Genomic DNA, 26,580 nt, shown 5'->3' on the forward strand with positions numbered 1-26,580 from the left:
ATGCAGAATCTTTAAGCAGTTGAGTCGCAATATTGATTGACGCGTTCTGATAGGCAGAAGTCTTCGTTTTTGGAGCATTAAAAAGTGCACTTTCACAAGTTTCTTTCAAAGTAGATTTATTAAGTATAGTTCCAGAGATTAACGTAAAACATGTTTACCTAAAAATATTTTTCGGCATGCTTCTATATAATAGCTTTGTTTTTAACTAAGTTACTATTCCAATATGATCAAATTGTCTAAATGGTTAAAGAATTGTCTAAATCGTTTAGGTAAATTTGAACAATTATTACTGGTTTAGTGGGAGCCCCCTACTAAACCCCACAGGACTCCTTATCTAGTCCTTGGCTTGAGAAGTACTGCCTCTCTCTTTCAATATCTAATAATTTTCAAAACACATACCTTTTTCATCAAAATTAATAAAAAATATTAAAAAGATTGATAACAGGTGGGTAGATTATGTATGTGTATTTAAAAAAAATGCAACTGGTATTTGAACTTGGAACCTTTTGCTATCCGGGCGTAATAATATCATCACGATTAAAAATATAATACACAAAAAATTAGGTATTTAAAATTAAAATACTTTCCAAACTATTTCACTTTTTGATGTCAACATGGAACGCTACACCTAAAAAGACTGTTCTTAAAACCATTTAATAAAAAAGTATTATGTTTCTACAATAAAACATTGGATTTCCACAAAAAAACCTTTCCAATATTTTAGAGAAATTGAAACTGCGATGTAAATTAACGTAAGTTTTTAAGGATCACGCTTTTAATTTGAAATTTTGGCTATTACTTGGATAAATTTAATAAGTTTTTCGATGAAAATAAAGTATCGGTAACCTATTTACATTTTGAGAGGTATTAAGAAGAAGCTTCGCCTTCCCGAATCGGGGAAACAAGAGTGCTCTGATAAAGTTCACTGATTTCTTCTAGAGGATATTAAATATACCGGTGAAAAATAAAATTCCTCCAAGGGTATATCAACGACTTTAAAAGAAAATTCCTGCTTAACAAAAAAAAAATCACGGAACAATAAATATTTTCCACAGATCACTATCAATTAATTACAAAGCACGTTACTTTAGTAATATTTTTTAAGAAATCTTAATAATTTTTCAGATTGTTTCTTCCATAATGTATGTACAACTCCTACTCTAGGCAACTCGAATCAGCAGAAATGCGAATGCTTAGATGGACGGCAGGAGTATCATTAAAAGATAAAATTAAAAGCTCACGCATTCGTGGTAGCCTGGGTGTCACTGACATAAACAGTAAGCTAGAGGAACGACAGTTAAGATGGTATGGGCACATAAGACGGAGACCACCAGACCACACTGTGAAGCAGGCAATGTCTATAGAGCTTCAAAGACAGTCATCCAGAGGTAGACCAAAGAACTCCTGGATGATCCAATGCTCCAAAATCCTACAAAGAAACGGCCTAGATGAAAGCGACACTCAGAACCGAAGAAGCTATAACCTGAGAACGAGAAGAGCCGACCCCAACAGCCTACCTAGGCAATGAGTTGGGATAGTGCTAGGAAGAAGAAGATTGTTTCTTCCATAAGATACTGTCATATCACTACAAATATGAACCCTGAAATACGATTGACGGCATCAATAAACCCTCAACGGTGGAAATATGGTCAGATTTTTCCAATATAAGGGAAGAACCGGAAAACGACAGTAGTATCTCCAATGCTATCAAATTCGCAAAATCACCGCAAATCTTTGCAATTCTGTCAGTTTCAACTTTTATTGAAGCAAAAAATTAGCGCAACATCGCGTGGGTTTTATACTTTCTAGACGTGTATTGTTTAAGGGCGGTAAAAAATATTTATCAAATTTAATTTATTTCGGAATTTTTATTTTATTTTTCTGTGTCTTGTTCTGTTTCATATTTTGTTTAGATTTATTAGGATTATATTTCTCTTCAATAATTTATTTATTTAAATACTTATAACATATTTGAATATTTTTTTGAATGTTAATAATAATCGATGAAATGCAAAAACGGGTACTTTTGTCTTTAATGGGAAGTAGTTAGAGATGTAACTAAGGTTTTTTGGATGCAAACATATAGGTTAAAATTATTTTCTTATATACTGACAGATAACAACATAAGTTGAAAATTCCCCAAAACAGAGCTACTCATTTTACAGATTTTTAAAAGTTACTAAAATGACAAAAAACTAAATTAGCTGACCTTGAACACGATGGTAATAATGTATAAAATAATTTATTAAACCTTTTTCTATTTAAATTATATAAATTATATACAATAAAGATAATCACAAACATAATACAAGAAAGTGCATTGAAGTTAGGCTACCAAAATAGTACCCAATACCAGTACACAAATCGTTTACTGTGCAAAGGAATACAATATTATCCCGACCCTGCCGGAAATTGTAAATTCTGCACCATTGTAGGAGCCATATTAATAAAAAATGCAATAAATAGTAAAAAAATAATAAAATCAAATAAAAAAATCAGTCATTTAAAATACATGTCGGATTACGAAGGATTTTTTAAATATTTATTTTAAGGGATTTATAGGTCCAATCAGAAGTTTTTCCGAGCCGAACCCTCTGATATGAAAATATCTGGAGTAGGTGAATTATTTTCCCATTTGTTCTTTGGTGATTTGACGTGTTATTATTGTATTGTTTTGTATTTAATATGCTTATATAATGCACTGGCGTAATATGGATTGACTAGATGATAATTTGTGGAAAAGTGTGTAGAAGGGTTTAGTTTTTCCTGTGGGGAAGATTTAACCTGGACATAAAGTCGGATTTTTTTTTAAATGTATGTGTGTAATCAATAATAAATCAGACATTTGTAATCTTCGATATACAAATCGCTAAAATAAAATACATAAATAATCCTGTACAAATTATATATGTAAGTTGACAAACTTTGAACAAAGAAAAATATATCACCGGGGAGCAAAATTTCGTCTAAATTTTTTACTCCTAATAAGCCCAGGGATGATGCTTAAATTTTTTCAGGTATGCCCCTTAACATCGTGTGTTTTTAATTTCCAATGTTTTTCATTAAAAAAAGGTTCGTTGAAAAGGTTTTTCTTGGTCTCGTGTAAAGTCAATGGAAATAATATACGTTGAAGAGATGTGTCTCATACTGACGTATATCTAAGTATATATATAAGTTATAATAAGTCTAAAGTCTATAGGTAAGTCTAAGTCTATAGGTAAGTTATAATAAATGTATATACTGAGAAATATTAAAATTTAGGTAGATAATCTGCAAAATAAAATAAAAAATATGTAGTCCAAAGTATTTTCGGTTTTTATTCTCTTACTAGTTCTTAAACAAGATTCTTATTTTGAACGTCAAGTGTGCAAAATTTCATCAAGAAATATCAAAATTCGGATTTAAGGTTTGGAAAAAGGTGGTTTGTTAAATGAGCAGGGACCTTTCTCATGTATTGAAGATTAAGTATGCAAAATTTAATCAATCTCAGAATTCAACTTTAGATTTGTTAAAAATCAAATCCGCGCCGCTCGTCACTAAAAATATAAAATAATATCACATTTTTTATTAACAACATTCGTAGTTATGAAATCACACCGACAATGTCTAAAAGATCTTGCTGGAAAAAAATCTTTCAAGAACATTTTCCATCGAGATTAATTTCTCTCACGCGGCAGAAGGTATTACAAATTGACGTACTTTCATATTCGCACAATACACACGGCGATTCGCTTGAAGTACTGCAATATACCGAACAAACAATCTCTAGAAGTGCCCTCCATACCGATTTGAAACTGATTTCACCTGTAGATTTCCGATTTTTTTATTTAATTTATATATTTGTTTACTGTGCTAAACACAGATGGAACTAGTAGCATTAATTCAAAGCTACCGATATTACAGATAACTTTGGGTTTATATATACCACTGCCCATCAAGATCATGTGCAGAGAGAGGTTCTTACCGTCATATATCTAATACAGACTTATTGCTGTCTACACAGCTTCGTTATAATTTACAACAATATAAGACTACAGTGTTTTGTGTATTCCTGGAGTTTCATTTAAAGAGAGTTAAGATTCCGGGAAATAAAACTCATCCCAACTGCTTTTAACCGTCTGGAACCGTTGAGTTATTGGCGTTCACAATTGAGGCATGTTGTGAGATTGGAAGTAGCGGGGAGGGGAAGGAGGTGGGGTAGAGGAACGTCGCGAAATACCTGTTTTCAAAACACGGCTAGTGTCATTTCACGAAATATTTAGATACTGGATGGTCGTCTTTCACCAGGGATACTGAGAGTATAGTTGTAGTTTGCCTCATTCCTTTCCCGTAAGTTGGGGTTAAGCTCGGCAGTTCGGCTCGCGTATGTATACGTAGCATTATATACCACTTTGGAACGTGTCGTTAATACACGTTTTAATTGAAAAAAATGTAATTGCGCACGCCGAGATTTGCATTCGCAACCTATAGATTCTTAGCCAAGAATAGTAACCGGTCGACAACGGAGGTTGTAGATTTGAAAACATTTTCAAATCAACTTCACCGAAGTGCGGAAAATTGTGCTTAATTTGGACACACGGACACGCCCACAACCCAGTTCTATCTGTGTAACTCTTCAGTACTTACTCAACCCTCCACCTACCTAGGTACTTGTCATGCCTTCTCCAGGTTTTATTGCCCCCGCCACGGAGAAGTAGAGAGTAGAGGCAGTGAGCGGGTTAACGGTCTGGAAAAACTCACATGCCCGCCCATACGAATCTCTGCTGAATTTCCAACGATTTGAATAATATTTTCTACCCTCACGTATATTAGGCATTTTCCAATTACCCATGCGTTCTGCAGAGATGATCAATTTTTTTTGCAATACCCATTTATTTTTGACAAAGTCAATGAAAGATATTGTCCACGTAATATTTGTTTTTTTTTTTTCAACTAATTCTTGATTTTACGACTCGTTCTTGTGCTTAATAGCTCAGCTGTAGAAGATTTAATAGCTTTTCAAGATATTTTTCTTCAAGCCCGGATGCACTTCTTCTCAATACCCGACGTCTTCAAAGTTGGCAGGCCCAGAGAGAATTTTTTCCTCAAGGCCTTCTGATTGAAGTTTGTTTAAAATCTATATTTGTACCTGCCTTTGAAAATCTTCCAACAATATTGTCAACATCCATAGCTGAGCGGTCAAAATCCATGTCTCCCTTTTCGGAGGAAGCGGGATCGAAACCCGGCGGGTACAAATAAATATCCTTTATATTTTACCTCAACCTAAGATCACCATTCAAAATTGAAATATTTCGATAAATGGTTTTCTACGTGTTTTGATCAGATCCGATTAGCCTGGTGCTTCCATTTTCCCATTTCCTTCCTCGTTACACTTTCTTCCACCTCACAAAATTCCACAATACGGGATACCTTAATTTCACTGGATTCGGGCAGTTGTTACTCTGTGCGGTGTTCACTTAAAAAAAGAAAAAAGTAACCTTATTTCATTAGTTTATTTGAATCAGGTTTTTATTTTGACGACCACTGTACTATATCATTGTGAAGGCGGGGAACTCAAAACGCGTTCATGCAAATTGCAAAGGAAACCTATTTTTATTCCGGGAACGATTGCAAATTGGAGGCATAAACATAATGGTATGCTGAGTAGAATTCATCCGCATTTTTTTCTGGTTTAATATGTTACATTAAGATCAATGGGACTGCTTCAATAAGGTCGAGATTCTTTAATGAAATATTTGGGATATCCAATATGATGTGATTTCAAAATATATATAAGTAATAATTAAATTAAAATGAATAACTTTCTGTACACCACTATTTAATCAAAATATTCAACATGATATATTCACCAAGTTGGGGTCTATAAATTATTATTTTTAAATTTTTGACTGTTACATATAGACTTCCAGAATTTTAATACTGGAGTTAAAAAGAGCACATCAGGTTGTTGAACATTAATAATCATTCTGAATTTGTCAAATACATTTAGGAAACAAATCATTAGTGTTGAAAATTTTAGATGCAAATACATTGGGTTTACAATTAGATACCTTTGAAATTAGAAAAAGTGTCAATATTTAATTAAATATTATTAATAACAATTTTTTTAAATATCCCTGTCTTAAATTTGTATTAACATGTCTATTGATAATAATTTATTCGAATTATTTTTTTATTATTTAGTCATCTTAGCTACTCCATGATTCTATTATGTTAATTCATTAAAGTTGTTTTCATTTATACTTAAATGAAATAGCCTACACCTTTTGTTTAATAATTTTATTTTTTTTATACGGTTTTTTTTTTAATAATATTAACTAAATTAATATTTATGTCGCAGATACTTATTTGCCTATGCTTGTTTGTCTATCTTTATGTTTTTTTTTTTAATTTCGTTGTACGTTTATCCTGACAGAGAAATCATTGATGGGTATTTAAGTACCCTCTTGCAAATAAATCTTATGATTTCAGAGGAAATTTATAAAATAACAAAAAATTTTAAACATACTTTTTTGGACGCGATATCTACAATACTGTTTACAAAACCACTAGTGTGAAGTTTGTGTGTTTATTTATATTTACTGGGTTTTTACAGGTGAGAATAATCCAGTTATAAAAACTCAGGTAATACACAAGTAGGTACAAAAATTACAAAAATCTACTCAGACATAGGATACATTAATTTTCATATATCTAAATAAAGATTAAAAAGTAAAATGAAGAAAAAAAACATTATTTTAAAGTATATGAAAGAATACTCAAATGACACAGTTCAAAATAATAAAAGACAAAAGATACACGAATAGAGACACAGATAAATAATGTAATCGGAGCAACGTTTATTTAGACATAGCAGAACATTTTTTCTGAATCTTTGAAATTTATTCGGGTGAAACACGCTATGGCGTCTTAAACAGTGGGAATTGGAAACAATTATTTTAATTTTACTAAGACATGAAGCAGTATAAAATGGCCGTGAATTATTTTGTATAAACAGTCAATCAATTGCCTGCTAATTTGAAATATTCGAGAAGTAAGTAAGTAAGTTTACTTCTAATTAAGGCACTGTAAAAGATTCAAATTGATTAATGGCTTACATATTCTGTGAATTAATCTCATTATTTTAAGTGATTTTTACTTAGTGTCGTCAATGTGTGCATCAAATACGGATATAGAATCAAAAGTGATTGCTAGATCTCTTACGGAAGACCCTTTTTAAAGAATAGATTTTTTTATAACATAGGAAAAATCCTTTCTAATTCTATTTCAAGTGAAGGGTAATAATTTTCAACATTTAAGGGCATATCATTGACAGTATACCTGTTATTAAATTTGACAACATCATTTTGAAGCAGTTGATGATCGGAAACAGACTTAAATTTATGAAAATTTTTAAGATCATTGGCGAAAAAAACACAATCACGGTTTAGTTTTGGATTAATTTTAATTTATTTTTGAATTGTGGAATTAATAAAATGAATTATTGTAAAAGAAACATATAGAGACACATAAAAAATACCGCTTAAAATCAAATCTTTCGATTATCACGACGAAAATTTTCGTAGGAAACAAATAAATTTCACGATTTTCCCGCACTGTATCCGAAATAACGGTAAAGTTTAGTTCAAACTGTTGCTATCGTTGCCAGGAGCACATGGCCGCATATGGGTAAAAGCTTCTAGGTACCCGCAGAACTTCATCTGACCGAGCACATACGGGTGCGGTGCGATAATACACCGATATCCTAATTAGCTTTCTGCTACCCTGGTGGAGGATTTTCCCTTGTTTGAATAATGTTATTATTAAGATAATGCGGTAGAATTGGGAAACCGAAACGAAATATTGTTAATTTAATAATTGTGAAATGAGGATTATTAAAGTGGTATATTGGGTAAATAATTTTGTTACATCTTGACGTTACTTAATTTTCAGAGAAACATAATTTTTCTTTGTTAAGTCTACTAATTTTGTCATTAACGAGAAAGAGAAAGAACGAGGGCATCAAGTAAATACTTGTTAAAATATGAATATTCGAAATTTTTTTACAGTGTATTGTTATTGTGTTTAATTTGTATGAAACCAAATATTTTTTAAAAACAAAATTAAAAGTGTTTTTTATAATTGTGACAGTATTTTTAGCGTTAAACGCTATATGAAAATGTGGTCATGACACATTGAGACAACTTATTTCTGGGATTTTATTTTTATGATGTTTCAATTAATGTATTAATATTTTAGGTAAAAACCGATTTCTTAGAAAATTTAACGGAGATCTGATCAACTAATCTAATCTACTGAGAAAATTTAAAGGTAAGTTTCCCACAGAATTGATTTTCTAACTAAATCGCTAATATACTTTTACTATGCGTATATTTTTTACAGTGTGATATTTTAATTTTATTAAAAATTTACTTTTTTCGTTAATCATTGTTATTAAGTCGAGTAAATAATTTTAATCATTCTGTATACAATAAACAATTTTAAACATTCACTAAACAGAGTTCGACACAATTCTGGTTACGATACCTTTACATGTTTACCCCGTCTACTGCTTTTCTGTCTCCTTTTATCTACTTTCTCAATTTTAATTGTTTTGTATCCATAATACTTACGTACTTTTTAATTGTTGTTATATGTTCAACACGCCGCGTCAGCAATTAATGTTAATGAAACTGGGCTGGGTTAGCGATTTAAAAATAATTTAAAGAGATCAAGAATCGTCGGGTTTACATGAATGAGAGATGTCAAGAACCGGTCAAACTTGAAACAATATTAACGCCTAAAAACTTGTAATTAGAAATTTTTTTATGGGCCTTATTTAATGAATTACTATCGGCAATTTCTAGTGATTAAATCATCTTAAAAAACGAATTGCAGTCTTTATAGCACATGCGCCATGGTGGGAATGCTGTCCTTGTTGTACCAGTATTTCAATAGAAGATACTCTGAGAAACTTGCGTCAAGGTTGCGTTGAAAAACGGGTCATTTCTACGACTCTTTCTTTATCTCTGTTGTGTAAATATTTACCGACCCCTGTGACCCATATTCACTCCTTCCCCTCCTCTAAAAAAAACTCCACACAGCGCCCCCAAAGGTGACACAGGCCCATTCAAGGCCCCCCAAGATCATTCTTCTCAAGGCCTCCTTTATGGAGTTAACGTAAAAAGAAAAATCAAGTTAGAATGTGAATAGGTAAATAAAAGTAAAAAAAATATGTATAATCCCTTAGCAGCCTATGGGTAAGAAAATAAACATTTTTTACAACAACAAAAATTTGACAAACTTTAAGGGAAAAAAATTGTTTACGCAGTAAAAGTATAAACAGATAAATATATCTGTACAAATATATTTATTTTATTTCAAGGTAAAAAAAGTATTACCCTGAGAAACGAGGAAATGTACACAATAAACAAAGTACATCGAAGTTGTTTATGGAACAAGCCATTAAAAAATATTAAGCATACATAATGATCCACAAATTTATTGTAGTATTTAAAGAAACTCTGTAAAAATATCACAACTGTATCATGAATAACAGAATCACATGTGTTTTTTTTAAGGAATTTCATATAATTTCTTTTTCAAATCGATTATCTTAAAATATAATTTTTTTAACTTATAAGGAAATTATGTTATATTCCGGTTGAAATTCAAAGCTTTAGTTCTTTACTAAAGAAGCAAAAGTTCAAGCATCGACATCTACAATATTTATTAACCATGTGTCTGAGTTGTATTTATAATGTCACATAACGAACTGTTCGCATTCTATTAAAATAATTTAACTTACTCAATAGGTACCAATCCAACGTATATGTTTCTAGAAGTACCGACACAAATCAGTTTTTCCTCAGTGAAATATCTGCCAAAACACTGCGGTATATTCGCAGAAATAAAGCTCAAAGTGAGCCAAATTCCTACAACTTGCTATTCATATCAGCTGTTTTGGCCAAATATTTTCACCCCATTCCTATTGCAATCAAATCCCTCCACAATATTTGGTTTGCTGCAGCCTACAAAACCGAGGCACGTGAACATGTGAATGGAAATTTGGCTATAACCTGGGCACGAACACAGTTCCGGAATGGCCGGGTATTATTTATTGCGGATATGGTGTGGTTATTAACTCTGTGGTTTATAGAAGATAAAATCAACGCTCTGAGGGATGTGCTTTATGGGTGCGCTTTCTTCAGTTACCTGAATCTTTAAGTGAATTATTCAGCTGTTTGAATACGTGAATTAGGCAAATAAAATTGGTGGTTCATATCGACGTAGCCTATGATTAAGTATATTATTATTTTTTTTAAATTTTATTTATTTATTTATTTATTTATTCATTTTCTGGAAATTGACAGTTTACATTTAATCAGTTTGTACACAAGTATTTTATAGTAAAATAAAACCAATTATGGATTTCTTCCTTGTGACTTTAATTGAGACAGCATAATTTGGAATAAGTTATTTAAATAAATTATACAAAACAAAGATTATATAAAACGAAAAATTTACAAAACAATACATTTATAGCCATGGAGAGAGGTTGTAGGTATAAATCAAATCATAATAGAGACATAAACATTATTCACAAACCATCAGAGAAATATTTTTTTATGGACCTCTTGTATTTGGTAAGTTCGGAACTGAAAATATCAACCTTGGATAATACGCTATTGTAATTATTGCATAGTCTGTTCAGGCAAGAATTCTGCTTAGAGTTCGTTTTGCTTTGATCAACCCTGAACAGGACACAAGAGCGTGTTGAACGCGCAGGTACATTGATTGGAATCTTGTTTAGCAACTCTGGGCATTGAATATTATTGTTAACTACTTTAACTATTATTTAACTATTTTATTATGATATAACTGATTAATTTTTTAAATGTTAATCAGGTTCTAAGTTGTGTGTACCATATTATGCTTCTTTTTGTTGGAGTTATGAAAATTGTTACTTGATTTGAATATTTTTAATATTTAATTTTGTTTGAGTTTTCATTTAAGAGTAAATCGAGTCTGAAATTTAAATTTTAGTTCAAATTTGATGAAAATCAGTCGCTAGGGGGTTAATATAAGCGGTGAATGTAATGCATAGAAGCGTAGACCAGGCTCCAAAATTTCTGTTAACCCTTTAATTTCCGATATATTTTTTTTAAAGTTGAAAAAATTGAAATGCTCAGAGCGAAAAAAAAGTTTTTTTTGTGTTCTCTTCATGGTGTAGATTCCCCAGTTTGTCGCTTATACTACGAGTTTCTGTACACCGTGTGGTGTCTTTTGGCTTGATGAAAAATTGTTACACTCATAGCGTATATTTTATGTTGAAGAAATTCATTTGAATACCACAAAAGAGTCCCAAACTTTCGGAACCGGTAGGACTATATCATCCGCATTAGGGTCATGTTGTGAAGCTGAAGGGCGTTGGCTTGTGATGAGGATATATGAAAGAAAGGTGAAAACCGAGTAGTTTTTTAGATCTTGTTAAAAAACACAGCTAAAGCCATTTCAAGCAACGTTTCTACTGTGAATGGTTGTCTCTCTCGGGGCAAATCTGACTATCTACAACAGAAAATAGCATCAAAATTGCAAAAACATTAAGTTAAACGTTAAAATATACCTGCTGATATGATGTAATGTAACATGTTTTGAAATGTAATATAAGCATCCACTTATAAATGTAATTTAAACGATATTTTCTCTGTTCTATTATGGTACTATAATTATTTTAATTAGAAACGTAATATTTTGCACCGTATTGCGCATTCATTGTAATTTTCATGAATTGGGTATTTCGTAAATAAATACATTCTAGGAAATCAAATTTAATTATACTGTTCAGCCAAAATAAGTTTGCCGGGTTTTAAATTATTTACACAACCAAGCTACAATGGATAAATTATGTGAAATTTCATTTATAACTATTAATTATTACCCGTGTTGTAGTGTTTACGCACAAATTACCTGTAGGGATTTTGCTTACAAATCCAATTGAATTGCCGAAATTAAGCAACTCACTGCAATATACCTGGAATTTTACTGGAGAATCCATACAATACCAATTCATAAATTTGTTTTAACTATGCAACTGTAAACAACAACAAAAAGTTGATCATATTTGGAGCGCATACAATTTGTTTGTGTCTTGTTTGTTGGTACTAGTGAATGATTGTTCAGAATGTTAAGTTCATATTTTATTGATACTGGTAACACAACAAATCTGTTTGTTTGTCTCAGCAACAACTCTCAAACGGTGAGCTGGCGTCGTCATAAAATGTAGACAAATTTCGTATATGGAATTTCCAGATAAACGCAAATATTTTCAGCTTGTTACGTCTTTTCCATCATGAGCTACAAAGCTAATGTTGATACTCGTAGTATGTCGAACAAAGCCATGTAGTAAATCTAGTATACATCTGAAGATTAGTGAATCTCACATGGGGAAGAATTCATGGGTTAGCTATCTTGGAAATGCTCTTGTCCAGGCCGTCGCCCAGTGGCAGGTCGCTCCCTTACACCATAGATGGAGATTTCACTCAAGCCACCGTGGTAAAAATGCTAAATATGTTTTATTGTATTTTCAACATAATATCATGTAATTTATTTTTATGTATGCTTTTATATGGCAGATAGAGTATTGCAATCACCACTCTGTTCGGCTGAAATAAACAAATATTTATTTTTATTTTCCAGAAGTTTCTAGATAATATCCCCAAAAATAAATCGCCTTTTTCAAAATAATTTTGCATCCATAAAGGCTTTATTGACAGCCATCTCACTTGCGCACATTGTTGTCCTAATGTTATATTTACATTATCGCTGAGTTAGAGTATATTGATTCCCGCAATCAGTCTTTTCTCCTAGCGTAATAATCTTGTCGCTCCAAATACGAATAAGGTGAAGCAAATACTAATTTATTTCGGCTTATGTCACTTCGATCCTCGATCAGCCGCTGGACTCGCTAAATGGGGATTTTCCTTGTCCGTCACGCCGAAGAAACCGTAGGACAAAGCAGCGCCGATACACAGCGAGTAGTGAGACCCTTTTCATGATCCATATCTCAATCCCATCTGTCACTCCTGACAGATTAAGTAACTGGTCACTTTGGGAGGCTGGTCTTTGTGCTGGTTTTGCGATATATTATTAGAAATTGTGGCTGCGCTCAGTGGCGTAGAGGTGGTAAGGGCGAGATTGGCAGCTGCTTGGGGAGGTCCACGGAAACAAAAATTATTCAAATTTTCATGACAAAATTTCTTATTAACATTTTTATTAAAAAGTACTGTTTATAAATAAAACAGCGTAGGTACATAGTATTTACAAATTCGAGAAGAACGATGAATTTAACCGTGGCACAGCGCACAAACGTCGTAGGTGCAATTATTAGTACCTGCATGCAATTATTATCAGTGGCTTTCACCAATCAAAAGTGAGAAAATACTATATTAACAACAGAAGAATTAGCAAGGCTTTGCTTAGTCCACTCCCACTATATGTAGTATTGTTTTGGTTTCTATATTATGTCGTGTTACTTTTACATGTTTTACTAATATTGTCTCACATTCAGTTTACTGTTGTATCATCCTTTAAAAAAAATAGGTATAACTTTCGATAGCCCACTAGCTATTACTACGTAACGCAAATCAGCCATAGTTACGGACTACCAAAATGCCGGAGAAAACCCTACCAGTTTTTAGTTCCAATACGCGCCGCAAATACGGCGCCAGTCGCGCTGGAACGCAGCACAAACCAGCCCGCAGCCATGACCCGTGACCCGCGGAACAAAGACAACGCTCTTAGAGCTGGGCACGTCAATTGTTGTGCCTGGGCCTCCCGCAGCATCGCGGCCGCCCCATTTGAATAAGACGGGAATCTTATTTGAATAAATAAGGATGTAGCCAATACCAGACGACAGGTAGACCATTTTTACCTGCCTGTCCGACTCGAGGGATTGCCTAAATCGCAACCAACGCAATACTCAAGATGCACGTGAGTTCGCTATTAACTTGTTTTTTCCCTGATGTGTCATGTCTTGTTGTAATATTAACTTCAGAATGTGACGTGAACCCTTTCTAGCAAAAGGTAGGTCCAGAAACAGTAGTCCATCTTGCCGACCCACAGAGCTAGTCGCCGGCACTGTACACCCCCGCCTCACTGGGGGGCCCTCAACTCCACGAACCCAACAGTATATTCTGTTCTTAAAATTCTCTAAAAAGCTCTGATGGGCGTAAAACCGAAGAAAATTTTAAAAAATATCTCCCATTTGAGCAAAATAATTCTACAAAAAAAAATTAAAGTAAAATTTAATATCATAATTTTGGTTTCATTTTCAATCGCGCTCTTGTAAATTAAGTTAATTCATAGTTCCTTAATCTTTTATGTATTGAACGTAGATCTTTGAATCTTCAGCAAATTACAAATATTTACCCGAGGTCGGGAAAGTGGTCGCAACGCCACTGATTACCATTCCCCTTTGTATTATACTTGACGCCCAGAGAATTTTTGTAGCTATTTTTCAAATATACAATCTAGCGCAAACATTAGTTGGGTGATAAATACTTTGGATCTATTTAATATCTGATGTTAATTAGATGGGCCGTCACCGTTAATCAACGAATGCACTTGAATAGAACCATTGTATAGATGGCTTATTACATCACCGCCCACTTTGCAGACCTAGTCGATTGTCTTTCTTACGTCATTTTTATTTTTTTCATTAGGTTCTGTGCCACTTTTGTACATGATTATGACTGAAGTCGAAATAACAGTATACTCTATATATTTTTTTTTTTTTTATTTATTTATTTAACGCCCAGAGGGCTTTTACATGGTTGGTAGTATAATTTTAATTTGACAAATACTTTCAAACATAAAAAATAAGAATAAAATTACATTTGATAAAAGCTATGCAACAAGTCATACAAACACAAGAAACAAAAACAGAAAATTACAGCTATTTGTTGGTTTACATGATGTGTTTAGGAGTATTGTTGAAATAAATGTCTTAAATGATCCACAAAACTTGCCAAGTTGGTATTGAATATGTCAAGATCACCCAAGTAATGATTTCCCATGGTGTGAAGTCGTTGTATCGGAGAGTGGGCAATGTAGTTACGCTTATGTGTGCTGCTGTAGAATATTGTATTCATTGTGTTATTGTGTTATAATTATTCATATTGTGTATAACATACTTAAATAATTTTTTTTTAACTAAATATCAATATTATTTTTTTAAATTTTATACAAATGTAAACCACTGTTATAAAAGAAATTATTTTTTTAAATCATTATTTATAATCTTTATTTTAACAAAATTGCAAACATTTCAATGTACCAAATGTAAATTTACAATGGGCGAGTAAAAAGAGTTAAAAAATAACTATTTTTAAAGAATATATTATAAGAGTATTTCACAATTTTATCATACTCACTTTGTTTTCCTGTTCTGAGACGGCTGTAGAAGTTTACATTATTTGATTGATTATGATGATGTCTTTACATTATCATTATTATAATTTATTTATCTACGCCGTATTTTGACTTTAGTTTAAATTACATAATACTAGTATCTATTATATTCTGTTTGATTTTGTAGGGCGTTATATGATTTCGCACACTAATAATAATATTTTTATACTATTCAGATTTTGGGTCTTTCACTAGCACGATTCTGTGAGTATCTACTACTTGATAAACGAATATATTATTACAAAACCTTAATTTTAATATTAAAACATTATGATGATGGTAAAAATGTACTCGGTAAACGAATTTATTTATTACATAAATTTAATTTTAATATTGGAACACTATGATGATGGTAAAAATCTACTTGGTAAACGAATTTATTTATCACATAACTTCAATTTGAATATTAGAACACTCAGATGATGGTAAAAATCTAATTGGTAAACGAATATATTTATTACATAACCTTAATTTGAATACTGGAACACTGCCATGATGGTAAAAATTAGCATATAAAAATAAACGCTATCCGATGTAAAGAAAAAATTGAAGATACTAAAAAAACAGTGTCGTAACTTGAACAAACAACAACAAAAGATTTGATCTAAAAAAAAAATATCGGCAACACTTACTTTCAAAGCGCTGGGGTCTTTTTTCCCGTCCAAAAATCTGGTCACCTTACATAAACACACAGTAAACAACAAAGGTCACAACAGATCGATTCCCTGAGATATTATTTGGCAGGGACTTCGATATCAGATTCTCTCCCAGACCTTTCATTGTTCTGAGTATAAAGATAGCAAAAGGGAATGTCCTATGAGTAATACATCGATTGTATCTCTCCCTAAGAAAAACAAAGTTAGGATAGGCTCATGACCTTTCCACCGCCCAAGCATGAATAACTTGCGATATTATTCTTTATTACTAATCCTATCGGCGAAAATAGAAATAGACTTCTACTATCGTAACTTTACGATGAAACAAATGTTTTATTATTTCTTATCGTTGGCAAGAAAGCATGTTTTTTTGAGTAAGTGAGTAATGCGAAAGGGTTCTTAAAAGATAGCCGAAAATGTCCGATAGAGACGTAAAACGACTTCTCTTTTTTCTTCTGGTGTATTCTCCTATCGGAAGTTGGCTATTGATTTTCTTGGTACCACTCCTTACATCATTCACATTCATGCATCGCGTTTGATGTTGATGTTCAATTCAAAATTGATTGTGGAATAGACTTAAGAAATCCCGCGGAGTTTACGGCATTTTTATGAAGAGGTATTAAATTGGAATAATTCCAAAAATGTATATACATTTTATTAATTATTTTGTATCAATTATCTTTGTTATTAGTATACTATTTAAAAAAAACATTGTAAGTCATTTAAGAGCACTTTTCATAAAAAATAACTTTGGTATTAGTAATATTGTAAAAAGGTATAAAAAATATAATATGAAAGTATTTTAAGAAGACTAAAAAAATATATAAAAACATAACTGTCACTGACAGGAATCTTCTTTATAGTTATTGGAGATAAATTAAATTCAATTCATTAATCTTTGGTAATATTAATATTTTTAAAAGACATTGAAAACGTAATGTAATAAGTACTTTAAGAAGACTGATAAAAAAAGATAGCAAAAAATACAAAAACATAAATCTCACTGAAAGAAATTTCCATGGTTATTTTTTGAGATCAATCATCTTTGATACTGTTAAAAAATATACAAAAACGTAACGTAATAAGTATTTTAAAATTACTAAAGGTTCATAATTTAATTTTACTGTCGTTGATAACTCTTTGAATTTAATACATTACCTTCGAAATAAAATATTAATCGACGACGAGTGTAATATACTCTCAGTATCGCACTGGTGTAAGATCTCTATTGAGAACTTAAACGTTGCTTGAAATGGCTTAAAAGTTGACCGAGAAAATATTTATTTTCGTTAGTTATACGATCGTACATACGTGGTTTTAGGAAATAAACGCAGCTGGGATATCCCTTTTTCAGTGAAAAAATCACCTATCAATTTGACAAAACAACTTCAACATTATTTGACGCTGGTCGATCGTTTACTTGAATTTGTTTACGGAGTGGACTAAAAATTACGTAATTAAAGTAAAGCTCACATTACCTTATATACCCTTTAACATTTCAAAAATAAACTCGTTATTGAGGCAACGTGCGCGATCTCTCCACGGGCCATATTTTAGCTGACCGTTCATAAATCTATTTCATTCGTACACTTTTCGTATTCTTTTATTAGCTATCATTTAGAATAAGAGAATTAAGCACTCTTTGTATCTGCAGGTTTGTCTCACAAACTCTTTAAATAAATAAAACTTCGGGGCCAACAAAATAATTTGGACTTTGTGAAGGATAACAATCAGCAAGCGGTAGGAATGGTTCTAGGCTCTACATTAAGGTAATAATAGTATTTATAATATTTAAAAGTAAATTTCTACATTATCGACAGCTATGTGCCTACTATGGATAACGTCTTAAACTTATATCTAGGATATCACACATTTCATAAGCGGTGATAATTTTTTTGTTCCTTAGATTTAATATAACGTGAATTTCATAATTTCATTAGTAGGTATCTGTTTACTTTTAATTTGAAATAATGTAGTACTTTAATTTCAAGGCCTTGAGTTCGTAAGCAATATAATGGTTTTTTACGCGTGTGTCAAAAAAATGGTATCAGCTATCAACTGTGGGAATCATTCTCACACTCACACTGGGCTAGCAAGTTTCCCAACGTGATACGCCATCCAGAGCGTGAAGTATTCCGGTTGTATCGTGATCCGCCGTTTAGAAACGACAAAACAATTGTCTGGAACCGAAACCGCGTTAGAAGCGGTACCGGAGCCGGGTGGAATGAAGCCACACGGACCTTATGATGAAATAACTAAATTCAATATATTTAATAAATATATATTTGGACAGAAATGAGAGTTGGTAAAGTAAGTAGGTACCTAATATTGACAATGTTGACATCTCTCTGAAGGGAAATTTGTTTAACCTTCCCTTTGCTAACCTCGGAAATTCCCCTCTGATCCCAAGATGACACGCCAGCGTTACTGAAATATTTAAGATATTTACAGATTCTACATTGAAAGAAAGTTTTTAAAAAATAATGAAAAGGTCAAATATGGTCATGTACCTATTCCAGGAAAGTTCAAGTTATTTTTGTTTAACCAAAATTTAAGTAAAAAATGTCTAGAAATTCTTACATAGTTAATGCCCAATAAATACAAAAAAATTGAAAATACAAAGATTTCTCGTTTAAATCGTGATTAACTGACATTATGCATTTCTGTGGCGGTTTATTTTTCACTTAAAAAGGGGTAATTTAAAATTAAAATTTTATTGTTTTTTTAAGTGGATATAATTCTAAGATATTCTAGAAATTGATTATGTTCACAGATTTTTTAGTTAAATTAAACAAATCATTTGATTTAGTATTGTAATTACTGGCAAAACGATTCCCGTGGAAGACGGCTATGACGTCACGCACGACAATATTTCAAGGCGGTCTCGGGGACAGTTATTGGTGAAACAACAATAATTTCTTCAAATTACAAGTGAATACGTTTATATACATACTTTAAAACTGAATACTTAACGGTTACATAATCCAATGTCGAAAAGCGTTTGAAATTGGCCATTCGGAAGAGGTTCATTGTTATCATTGCCCGGTGAGTTATTGCGACCCCAAACCCCAGAGCAGCAGAAACCAGCGGGGGCAATAAAAACAGATCGTCACCAGTCATTCTGGAGTGAATGGCTTCCCGAAGGGGTGAAAAATGGAAAGTGGTAGTTATGTTTGTATTTGGGGGAGGAGGGTTCGCGATTTTCCGCGCTTCAGCGTCCTTTGACATATGAAATGCATTTATTCGATCTGAAATGTTCTTTTTTATTGATGGGGGATGTATTTCGGTACGGACTTGTATGTTATGAGGATCGTGATAACATTAATTGCTTCTTGGTAGATCTCGAAAATATATTAAAATGATACAATTTCACATACAGATAACGCACTTACACTACATTGAAAGTTACTAAAAAATTACCTTTTTTAATATATTTTTAACCATTGAAGTAAATATTAACGATTGTGGAATGAAAAATGTGAAACAGAAAAATTACAAACAGATTTGCGTCTAGGAATTGAATGCAGTTCTTGCCGGAGCTTTGAAGATAGCAAGTTTTGTTTGAAATTTGTTAAGACTATCTTCAATGATTAAATAGTGCAATTTGAGGTTTAAATGAATAATTTCTTCTTCTTCAAAAAATATTAAATATATTTTTACATTATGCATTTTTGTAATTGCGATTTTTTTTATATTCTCAAAATTAGTTTACGTGAACGCAACCTTTTGTCATTCATGTCCGATTTTACTTCTAATTTTATTTTTATGAGAATTACTTGACTATAAACTTACAATAGTCTTGATGTTCTTGAAATAACGAAAGTCAAGGATTTCTGCTTTTGACAACTTTACCTAATGCTCAATAGAATATTTCCATGTTTTTTTTCAATTTAAAAAAAAAGTTTATCTACTATGGATATACCAGCCTAATATCGAAATTGAAGTAATTGAATAAGAAGTTAATTCCGCCCAAAACAATATTTTGGAAAAATTGATTTTTGCATGTGCCGTGGGTTGTGTACACATTTCAAATATTTAATTATTCACCGTCACAGATAATCACTTGTCTCCCAGAGTATCTTGAAAAATAAAATTGAAATGTCTGTTCGAGCTAAAATATTATTGGAACCTTTAGTTAGGAGTACCTTTAATAATATCCAATCGTATCTTAAGTAAGACATTTGATCAGTAAGACAGTCGCCATTGATGTAAACTTTTTTTGTCATTCTCGTCTTGTTGAATCTCCAGAGGAAAATTAATATCATCCCTATTGAAATATCTCCTTTGATTATTCGAGCGATCTGGAATCAATGCAACTACATAATTAAGAATTCAGACTGCCATGGCCACTATGGCAAGTCGGCTGCAATCACTGGATTGAAGATCTCTACAATTGTGACCTTTACCGACTTAAAAGAAAGAGGTTATCACAAATTTACATAAGACCTTTCGATTCAAAGGTGTCAGAATATTTTTTCTGCAAAATAATAATGTTGGCATGAACCTAGTTAAAGAAAACATGGGTTTTTAGTACATCACTAATTATTCCTTCTAAGTCTCACCTACTACAAGATAAATAAATACATGACAAGTTTTATTCACTCACTTTATTTTGCTATCAATCAGATCTTAACTCTCGAAAATTGGCCATTTGAAATCGGGTAAATTGCATCTCCGTATTTAGTATCGTCGTATTGTGAAAACATATTTATAGAGTTGCGAGATGTACATCTCAAATTTAATAACATACGGCGTGATCTTCACCAGAAAGCATCAACAATTAAGATAAGTCTCTCCATCTCTCCACTTGTCCTCCTTTGAACCCGATAGAATTATCTTTAAAACTTTATAACAAGTTACATTCTATTTTTAAACATATTTGTCGTTTAACTGCCACTCGGGCGTAAAGAATTGTAAAGTAATTGGGTAACTTTATGTAAATCGTTAAGTAATAATGTTCTGTAAACGCCGAACTAAGAGAAGGTGTCCGCATCTGTCCGATAAAGTGTTATTGTATATTATATTAGTAGCAGATAAAGCACATCATAATATAAGACAGATGTAGTAATAATTTAGTGAAAATTAAGGGATACAAAATAAGAAATTTAGAAGAAAGGAGAAGAAGATAAAAAAATATGATTTCGTCAGCATTATCGATGAAATGAGCTATTACTAAAAAAACATATATTTTTAATGCATAGCATCTATAGAATATTACCACTCATGAAAAATTTTAAATAATATAAAAATTTTGATTTGTCCAGCTTTGCCTTTCAAGGCTAAAAGCATGTCAAAGCTCCGTAATTAAGATAACATATTATGTTTTATTGGATATTAATATTCTAATCGAATTAAGAATAATTCTCACTCACATGTGAATAGACAGAAGATAAAACTTATTGCCTAAATTACGTGTTGAGACTGGCTATATTACTTCAAAGTCTTTGTGAAAGAGAATCTTTCAGTCGGATTCATTCCTATTCAGACAAAAGATCGAGGTCATTTGTCGCCATTATCATTCCAGAGACTTTATTCTCTCAAAGAGAAATGGTATCTTGGAAACCGTCTTAAGTCCTTAATGGTCGCACCAAGCAATAGATGCGGATTCACAATTGAACTAACACCGAAAGAGAATAATCGGTTAAGGATTTATTCGTTTACGCCCATCGGGTTTTTACATAAAACAAGTAAATTCAAATTAACATGATAAAAATAATAATATTTTTATTCTCACCTGCATAAATGTGATTTTTAATTCAATGCATACATTTTGGCGGTGTGTATAGGAACAAAATGAATTAACGTAATACACATCAAAACAACAAATACAAAAAAGAGAAAGGAGAGAGAAAATAGGTATTAATACAAGTCAGGAGTAAATTACAAAAATCATCAAAAATAAGTAGAAGTAACATATTTACAAGAAAAAGTAAGTTACTGATTTTATAATGTTAGCGAAACCAAATTTCTGATTAAATTTTAGTGTGGAATAAATGAAAATATCAACGGAACTGAATTAATTTTCAAGCCTTTATGGCTTTTAATTAATAAAATAAAATAAATTAATAAAATAATTGGTTTTAGATGAATGAACAAAGAACAACTCAGGAAGTCTCGTGTTACGATTTGGTACACGGAACGTTATTTGTTTAGTTAAGTTCAGTCCATCCATTAAACCACTATCTAATTTGAAGAAAAAACAAATCGCTTATAAGTCGGTTAAATAAATTAATTTCATTAAATTACCATAATTAATTTTGTCGATGGGTATAGATATTTTGAAATTTAGGAACCTTAAAAATTTGTGTTCAACTCTCTCTATTTTATTTGGATGTGCTTTATAGTATGGTGATCAGATAGTGTAATTTATATATTATTTTATGTTCACCGTATATCACGCCCGTACTGTGAAACTTTAAGGGCAATTTAATGTTAAAATATTCAACACATCGTGCAAGAGAATAAAAATATTCGGTTATGGATGACGTGCGATAAAATATTTGTTTTAAAGTTCTGGTAGTTGTTTTTACGAAGTATAACTAATTTTTTTAAACTTCGAAAACATTAATAAACGGTTTCAACTGAATTAAATAGTTTATCAGCAGCCTTCAAAGGGTGAAATAGATGTAACATATAAAAATAATAATCCATCAGAAATTTACAATTTCAGATTTCAGAAAAAAGCACATTCAGATTTGATAGTAGAAAAGATAAAGGGTGAAGGAAGAAAACTTTTGCTTCATATTTTTATGTGAGTATCGCACAACTGGCGCATGTTGTGAGGCTGAAGGTAGTGGGAAGTGTAAGGAGATGGGGAGGAGGAAGGTGGAGAAGTACCTGGCTGTTTATATCTGGCCACCAAACACGGCTTAAGCCATTTAAAGCAGCGTTTCTATTCTGAATGGTGGTTTTTCATATGGGCGATATTGAACATATCTACCACTTTGAAATGTGCCCCAAATATAGGTGCTATATATTATTTTAAATGAATTATTTGAATTGACACGCATATACTTTTGAACCCGCGCCTTCCGAATCCAGAACAAAAGATCGTAACTTCTCGACCACAGCGGCCGTCACACCACTGTTAATACTCGGAGAAAACTTACTAATATAAAATATGGCTAATTTATTCAAAATCTGGTCAAATTGGTCGTATTCCTGCTAAAGCAGGAATCCAGGCCTTTAACGATTGATTTGACAGATTTCCTAACAAAATACTAGTAAAACGTGAATGTGTTATGAGGACTGCGCAACATCTGATTGAACACGTGTTCCGATCACGTGAATTTTAACAGGATTTCAATAATGAACCATGGTCATTTTTCTCTGTGTACTTAAAACAAATGCGTTAAAAGGTGAATTCTGTTAAAAAAAGTTTCCTGCAGATAGGTACTCATTATCAATAACGATTTATACTTTGATTTACAAAATGAAACGTGTTAAATTTTACTGTATTGAATAAGTCCAACTCCTCCTAAATATATTGTTACCAAGTCGATTCCTTGCACTCGCTCAGTAGCGAAGTGCAAGAGATAATTAGATTGACTTTGGCTCGAGTGAGCTTTTGTCGAGGCTGTCGGGAAGGCGGGAAGGAATGTGAAACTTTGGCGGGTGGCGGAAATTCGGAATAATCGGATTTAGAATTCATAGTCTTGTCGAGAAGTGTTCGATTATATTCCAACTGTATGTTCGTTCCAGTTTGGGGTATTTCGAATTCTAAAACATTCGATGACCATCAAATAGACGATCAGCACAATTTCTTTGAACAGTCTGCGTTGTTATTAGCCTATTTAGCTCATTAGCCCATTCAGCTTTCGATCAAATTGTGTTCTGTAAATCAAAAAAGCATAATTTTTAATGCTTGACGGTGTAGGACTGCTCTCGCGTATTTAATTTTTAGTTACTGGCAAGGTCTACCAGCTTGCTACACCGAAACACGTAGCCCCCATCAAATGGCGTAGCGAACCGATAAAACATTCTGACCTGAGCGCCCGTCTACTAGAGACGTTATATCTCGCATAGTTCCTTCCCGCGTTTCCCTTCTGGTAATACTATTTTATAATAACCTTTTGAACGATTGTCCTTCTTCATTCGCTTATAAAATCCGCTGCCTTTTTAGCACTTCGTTGAGGTAAGGTGCAGTTAACAATGCTGCTAAAACGGCTTAATAACAAGGTCAATTTTAGCCCCCGACATTCATCGCCCCAGCATTCCTACACTAACTTACTATTTTCCTAAAAAAATGTTGTTTTTTAAGATAATATCTATATATTTGAAAAGCCTATAGTGTAATCGAAAAAAAGCGAAAGTGTAATCCTATAAAATTCACTCGGTAGAAAAAAATCGAAAAGTATGATGAAAATTATTAAAAACACATTTTGTTCTGGTGTGAAAAAAAATCCACTGTACCTTTAAATGAAAGTTAGGCATTTATCAAGAGATTTTTCCCCATTTTATCCGAGTCATATTTTGTAAAATATTTTCACTATTTTCGCTTACTTACCATAGTTTTTTTTAATAATAGCGGGGTCCCTCCAACTTTTGTATTTACATTTCTCCCTTTCTTACCATTTTCTTTTTAACATTGATTTATTTTTTAGGATATTGTGCCGTGTTGCGCTACCTCCTTCTTTAACTATCGTTTCGGACAAAATTACAGTGCGCATCATCAGGGGAGATGTTTAATTACGCATGTAGCCCAAAAATAAATTACTATTATACTTTTGGCCGTGAAAATCTCACATCATAAATATATTTTTAAACGCTTACTACGAAGCTTAACGGAGACTGTTCAATTGTCAAAAAATAAAGATGATGCTGACCGTCGATTTTCTGACCGGTTGTTTAGCAAAACTTGAAAACTTTTTCAAATTATAAAGTAATTTTGAAGATCTGTGATGGTTCTATTCAAGTTCTGTTATTATTTCATTATGGCCAGTTATTTCATATTACTTGAATAGAACTTTCACAGAACTTCAACATTAACTTTTTAATTTCACTTATGGGTTAATTGGCGTGGTTCTAGTTTCACGCTAGCCGCGAAAGCTCATACAAATAGCCAGCGGAATGCCGCTTGATGTTTTTTTGCCAACCTCAGCGGCAGCGAATATCGCTGATATTTGAATATGCCAATACTGGAATCGAGATATTTCTACGAATTAAAATCCATGAGAATAGTATTGTTTCGTGTATCATTTATACAGGTACTTACATCAATAAACAAACTAGTATATCAGATTATTCCGAATGAGTAAAACCATATATAATTTGAATAAATACAAGGTAAAAACTTATGGCCGCGTGTACCCTTTTTGTACCAAGCGCTACCAAAGTAAACTCGTAAATGAATAATTATTAGGTCTTGTGTCAATCTCGCTAAAATAACTTCTGAACAATATTCAAATTTACCTCAGAATAACCTGAAACTGAGTGTGTATTGTCTCAATGCATATTTAACATGGATATTAAAATGAAAACGGATGACCCTTGACGTAAAAAAAAACAAAAATAATAATTTTGTCATTTTTTAAATGTGAACGCCGCACAAGAATCCCCATTTCTCCCTACAAAAAAGGTAGTATTCTTGCGGCATGTTCCACAGTGAAAGATACTCTCAGTATTGCTCTGGTGTAAGGACCACAATTCAGAATTGAAACGTTGCTTTATTATTATTATTATTTATTAGGTACAATATTTTTTACAATTCAGGTTTTCCAGTAATGTAGGCCTCACTGGGTGGCTTGCCCGTGCTGAGGCCTTTATTTTATAATATGAAATAAAAACTACATAATACATTTAATGAGAAAATTATACATTTAAAATTAAACATTCATAATAATATATTTAAAATTTAAAAAAATAGTTCATTGAAAATAATCTTGTGTGTTTGTGAGTGATGTGTGTTTATATCGATTTTGTGTGTTACGTGAAGGTTTTATTTGTATTTTATGCTATGAAATTTTGGTAATATTGTCTTTTTTGTTCTTTAATCCATTTTGTAATTTTGTGTTTGAATTTATTTTTATTTTCCTCAATTTTAATTTCAAGTTTTAAACTGTTGAAAGCTTTTATTGCATGGTATTGGTTGTGTCTTTGTCCAAAGCTTGAATTTACTGTCGGAGTTTTTATGTTTTCTTTGTACGCTTGTCTAACTGGTCTGTTAGTGTTATTTTGTGTATGTTAAAATTTATTTTTTTTGTCAAAAATAAATTGAATTCAAAAAAATTCAGCTTGAAATGGCATTGGCCATGTTTGGTGAACAGATCTGAATATTTAGGTACTTATCCACCTTGCTCTTCCCCATCTCCTTCCCCTCCCTGCTTATCATCAGACAGTTGTGAGAAGTTGTCTGCTAGCGTCCGTGAGTCTGATTGAAAGTGTCGCCAGCATTGAAATAATAATGTGGCGAGGAAATAAAATCATTTTTTGCATTAGGTATTGCTATAATATTCAAAGTTTTTTTCACTAATAT

The sequence above is a fragment of the Hesperophylax consimilis genome, chromosome 18, assembly GCF_061612785.1.
Source record: "Hesperophylax consimilis isolate HC1 chromosome 18, BYU_Hcon_1.0, whole genome shotgun sequence".
NCBI lineage: Eukaryota > Metazoa > Arthropoda > Insecta > Trichoptera > Limnephilidae > Hesperophylax > Hesperophylax consimilis.